This window comes from Hordeum vulgare, chromosome 6H, assembly GCF_904849725.1.
Source record: "Hordeum vulgare subsp. vulgare chromosome 6H, MorexV3_pseudomolecules_assembly, whole genome shotgun sequence".
Lineage (NCBI taxonomy): Eukaryota > Viridiplantae > Streptophyta > Magnoliopsida > Poales > Poaceae > Hordeum > Hordeum vulgare.
The window spans coordinates 113,426,095-113,432,094 of NC_058523.1; positions in this window are offsets into that span (position 1 = coordinate 113,426,095).

Here is a 6,000-nt window from a genome sequence, read left to right on the forward strand (position 1 = left end):
CTTGTCGGAGCCGAAAACGACGTCCAACGCGATCTGGCCGAGTGACTTGGCCTTCCGTCCAGGGACGACTCCATGGAACTGCATGCTGCTCTCGCTGAGTTTGGACATCGGAATGCCCATCCTTTTGAGAGTGTCGGCGTACATGATGTTCCAGCCGCTGCCGCCGTCCATGAGGACTTTGCGCAGTCGGACTCCTTCCACCACCGGGTCGACGACCAGAGCCTGCCTACTTGGGGTGGGCACGTGTGCTGGATGATCCGACTGGTCAAAGGTGATCGCAGTCTGGGACCATTTGAGGAACTTGGGGCTGGCAGGGGTGGCCATGTTCACCTCCGTGTTCACCAGCTTCAGTCGACTATTGCTCTCGACGTCAGCAAAAATCATGAGTGTCGCATGGACTTGGGGGAACGGATCCTCCTTATCCTCCTCATCTTGTTCGTTGTCCTTTTCACTCGGTTGCCCTTCGCCGAACCCCTGGATTAGGAGGCGACACTGTCGAGTGGTATGCTTCGCATATATGGGGTTGCCCTCTTCATCCATCTTCGTATGAACCGGACATGGCTGGTCCAGGATATGGTTATTGAACTGCTTCTTCTTGGGGGTGAACTGAGCCTTCCCTTTTCCCTTGAACTTGGCATTGGTTACGGCTGCAGCTTCTGCTTGCGGAGCAGTCGGAGCTTTCTCCTTCTGCTTCCGAGTGTTGCCTCCATCTCCATCAGCAACTGTTTTGTGCTTGCCGCTTCGGATGCGGTCTTCTTCTTCGCCATTTGCATAGCGAGCCGCTATCTCCATCATCTTGCTCACGGAGATGTCGCCTGTTCGGCCAAACTTCAGGTACAGATCCCTGTACCGCACGCCTGCCTTGAAGGCGCAAACTGCTTGATGATCGGTGACGTTCTCCACCGTGTGGTAGAGAGTCGTCCAACGCTAGATGAAGTCGCGCAGGGGCTCATTCTGCTTCTGGACGCAGTGCTGGAGCTCCACGAGGCCTGCAGGGCGCTTGCACGTCCCTTCGAAGGTCTTGATGAACACTCGGGCCAGATCTGCCCAACTGTAGATGCTTGAGGGGCCCAACTAGTTCAGCCACGCTCGAGCCGAGACGTCGAGCATCAGAGGGAGGTGCTTCATGGCGACATGGTCGTCCCCTCCTCCGATCTGGACTGCCACTCGGTAGTCATCCAGCCACGTTTCTGGCTTGGACTCTCCTGTAAACTTGCTGATTCCCGTCGCCAATCTGAAGTTTGGCGGGATGTCAGCCGAATGGATGGCTCGACTAAAACACTCGGGACCAGACACGATGGTCCTGCTTCCGCTCGGACGGTCCATATCATAACCCTCGCGGTGGGCTCGGCCCCTGTCGACCCTTCGCTGAGCGATACGCCCTCTTGCGTCAGGCCTTGGGTCGTAAGTGTCACCGACTAAACGCCGATCATCATGATGTCGGGGCCCGTAGGGCCCACCCCGCGGAGGGGTGCGTGAACGGCGACGATCTTCGTGATTTATGGAGCGGCTGCCTCCTCTATGCCGCTGATGGGAACCAGGGCTGTGAACCGACCGATGCGTATTCGCATGAACGGAACTATTATGGATCCTGTTATGCGATTGGGAGACTGCCGAATTCTGCTGCTGCGCCGTGTGCAACAGGGCTCGGATCTGCTCGATTCCCCTACCAGCCTCTGAATCAGTCGGCTGGAGGGAATCGGCTATCTTGGCAACCGCAGCCAAGTTGAGGAGGGGTGTGCGGAACAACTCGACGTTGCTCACCGAGTGTGTCGACTGGCAGAACGGCGAGGCGGACAATGCGCGCCGGACGTTTCGCCGATTTCGTGCTCGTTCCGGCCAGCTTGACGGGGATCTTCATGGGAGTTGGCCATGTGTACTTTTGCTGCAGGCCCGCGACCCGCGTATTCGGAAGGAAACTCAGTCGGAACCGAGCCCGAGTGCTGGGACTGCTGGGAACCACAACAGACTCTATAACTGCCACTTGTGAAGACGCGTTCTGGCGCGCCTGGGCATGTTGCACCCAACGCTGAAGTCGCGGACGGCGAGACCGCTTGCTGCGGCGTGTGACGGCGGTGCAGGTCGACACCAGGCCGGCACGCAAGTGCGTAGCCCCACGACGGGGAAGCGCCTCGACGTTGAGAGGAGCATCCCATAGCCACGCCGAATCGTCGATGATGAAGGAGAGAGCGCCGAAGAAGATCTGGTGACTCATGCTCGAACCTCCACCGGACGACATGACGAAAGGAAGTAGTCGCAAACTCGCCGGAAATCGCTTAGACGCCTGCCCCACGGTGGGCGCCAACTGTCGTGGGTATAAGCCCGACAGTAGATGTGTAGGGTACGAAAAGGATGGGCAGAGCCTTAGCTACGGCGAGGTTGTATGAGTTCAGGCCCCTCTGCGGTGGACGTAATAGCCCTACGTCTCAGTGCTCAGGGAGGTTGTTGTCGAGTGGAAATATGGAATACAATGAGTTGCTAACCCCTTTACCAGCGGGGGAGGGTGGCTTATATAGAGTGCGCTGCCCTCCACAACGGTTCCGGTATAGGGGTGGAGTAGTGGCGATTGAATGCGTACGTTACAGGTAATGTACGCCCTAAATGCTAATAAATGCACCTGGAAACGTACGACCGTTTCCCTCCAGGGGGTTACGATGTACCGAGTGGTATCCAGTCGGTTAGGTTGATATCCTCCGAATGCTAGTCTCCGACTGGATGATCGAGGACCTATTACCGACTGGATGATGGGGACTCCTTAATTCAGTCGGAGCTGACTAAGGGCCTTGTCCTTTGTGAGGGGTAGTCCTTGGGTAGGACCTATAGGGCAGGCCTATGACCCGACCCTAGGACTATAACCCCATTAGATCGAGACTGGGGTTTGTCACTCCGTGTGATGGAGAGGTATCTCGGGGCCCACTCGGTAATACAACATCACACACAAGCCTTGCAAGCAATGTGACTTAGTGTAAGTTGCGGGATCTTGTATTACGGAACGAGTAAAGAGACTTGCCGGTAAACGAGATTGAAATAGGTATGCGGATACTGACGATCGAATCTCGGGCAAGTAACATACCGAAGGACAAAGGGAATGACATACGGGATTATATGAATCCTTGGCACTGAGGTTCAAACGATAAGATCTTCGTAGAATATGTAGGATCCAATATGGGCATCTAGGTCCCGCTATTGGATATTGACCGAGGAGTCTCTCGGGTCATGTCTACATAGTTCTCGAACCCGCAGGGTCTGCACACTTAAGGTTCGACATTGTTTTATGCGTATTTGAGTTATATGGTTGGTTACCGAATGTTGTTCGGAGTCCCGGATGAGATCACAGACGTCACGAGGGTTTCCGGAATGGTCCGGAAACTAAGATTGATATATAGGATGACCTCATTTGATTACCGGAAGGTTTTCGGAGTTACCGGGAATGTACCGGGAATGACGAATGGGTTCCGGGTGTTCAACGGGGGGGGGGGGGGGAACCCACCCCGGGGAAGCCCATAGGCCTTGGGGGTGGCGCACCAGCCCTTAGTGGGCTGGTGGGACAGCCCAAGAAGGCCCTATGCGCCATAGGAAGAAAATCAAAGAGAAAAGAAAAAAAAGAGGAGGTGGGAAAAGGGGGAAGGACTCATCCTTCCAAACCTAGTTGGACTCGGTTTGGAAGGGGAGGGTTGTCCCCCTTGGCTCGGCCGAACCCCTTGAGGGTCCTTGGACCCCAAGGCAAGGCTCCCCCTCTTCCCCCTATATATACGAAGGTTTTAGGGCTGATTTGAGACAACTTTGCCACGGCAGCCCGACCACATATCTCCACGGTTTTACCTCTAGATCGCGTTTCTGCGGAGCTCGGGCGGAGCCCTGCTGAGATTAGATCACCACCAATCTCCGGAGCGCCGTCACGCTGCCGGAGAACTCATCTACCTCTTCGTCTCTCTTGCTGGATCAAGAAGGCCGAGATCATCGTCGAGCTGTACGTGTGCTGAACGCGGAGGTGCCGTCCGTTGGACACTAGATCGTGGGACTGATCGCGGGACGGTTCACGGGGCGGATCGAGGGACGTGAGGACGTTCCACTACATCAACCGCGTTCACTAATGCTTCTGCTGTGCGGTCTACAAGGGTACGTAGATCGAATATCCCCTCTCGTAGATGGACATCACCATGATAGGTCTTCGTGCGCGTAGGAAATTTTTTGTTTCCCATGCGACGTTCCCCAACAGTGGCATCATGAGCTAGGTTCATGCGTAGATGTCTTCTCGAGTAGAACACAAAAGTTTTTGTGGGCGGTGATGTGCGTTTTGCTACCCTCCTTAGTCTTTTCTTGATTCCGCGGTATTGTTGGATTGAAGCGGCTTGGACCGACATTACTCGTACGCTTACGAGAGACTGGTTTCATCGCTACGAGTAACCCCGTTGCTCAAAGATGACTGGCAAGTTTCGGTTTCTCCAACTTTAGTTGAATCGGATTTGACTGAGGAGGTCCTTGTATAAGGTTAAATAGCAATTCATATATCTCCGTTGTGGTGTTTGCGTAAGTAAGATGCGATCCTACTAGATACCCATGGTCACCACGTAAAACATGCAACAATAAAATTAGAGGACGTCTAACTTGTTTTTGCAGGGTATGCTTGTGATGCAATATGGCCAACGATGTGATGTGATATATTGGATGTATGAAATGATCATGTTGTAATAGATAATATCGACTTGCACGTCGATGGTACGGCAACCGGCAGGAGCCATAGGGTTGTCCTTAAACTAACGTTTGTGCTTGCAGATGCGTTTACTATTTTGCTAGGATGTAGCTTTAGTAGTAATAGCATGAGTAGCACGACAACCCCGATGGCGACACGTTGATGGAGATCATGGTGTGGTGCCGGTGACAAGAAGATTGCGCTGGTGCTTTGGTGATGGAGATCAAGGAGCACGTGATGATGGCCATATCAAGTCACTTATGAATTGCATGTGATGTTAATCCTTTTATGCACCTTATTTTGCTTAGAACGATGGTAGCATTATAAGGTGATCTCTCACCAAAATTTCAAGACGAAATTGTGTTCTCCCCGACTGTGCACCGTTGCTACAGTTCGTCGTTTCGAGACACCACGTGATAATCGGGTGTGATAGACTCAACGTTCACATACAACGGGTGCAAAACAGTTGCACACGCGGAACACTCGGGTTAAGCTTGATGAGCCTAGCATGTGCAGACATGGCCTCGGAACACATGAGACCGAAAGGTCGATCATGAATCATATAGATGATATGATTAGCATAGGGATGCTTACCACCGAAACTATACTCAACTCACGTGATGATCGGACTTGAGCTAGTGTAAGTGGATCATGAACCACTCAAATGACTAGAGAGATGTACATTTTGAGTGGGAGTTTAGTGAGTAATTTGATTAAGTTAAACTCTAATTATCTTGAACATATTCTAAGTCCACTTTGAATATATTTGTGTTGTAGATCATGGCTCACGCGACAGTCACCCTGAATTTTAATACGTTCCTAGAGAAAGCTAAGTTGAAAGATGATGGAAGCAACTTTGTAGACTGGGCTCGTAATCTTAAGCTAATCTTACAAGTTGGGAAGAAGGATTATGTCCTTAATGCTGCGCTAGGAGATGAACCACCCGCTACGGCTGACCAGGTTGTTAAGAACGCTTGGTTAACACGTAAGGAGGACTACTCAGTAGTTCAATGTGCAGTCTTGTATGGGTTAGAACCGGGACTTCAACTTTGCTTTGAGCATCATGGAGCATTTGAGATGTTCCAGGAGTTGAAGTTCATCTTTCAGAAGAACGCCCGGATCGAGAGGTAGGAGACCTCCGATAAATTCTATGCTTGCAAGATGGAGGAGAACTCGTCTGTCAGTGAACATGTGCTCAAAATGTCTGGGTACTCAAACCGTCTAGCTGAGCTGGGGATTGAACTCCCGCAAGAGGCTATCACTGACAGAATCCTTCAGTCACTGCCGCCAAGCTATAAAGGCTTTGT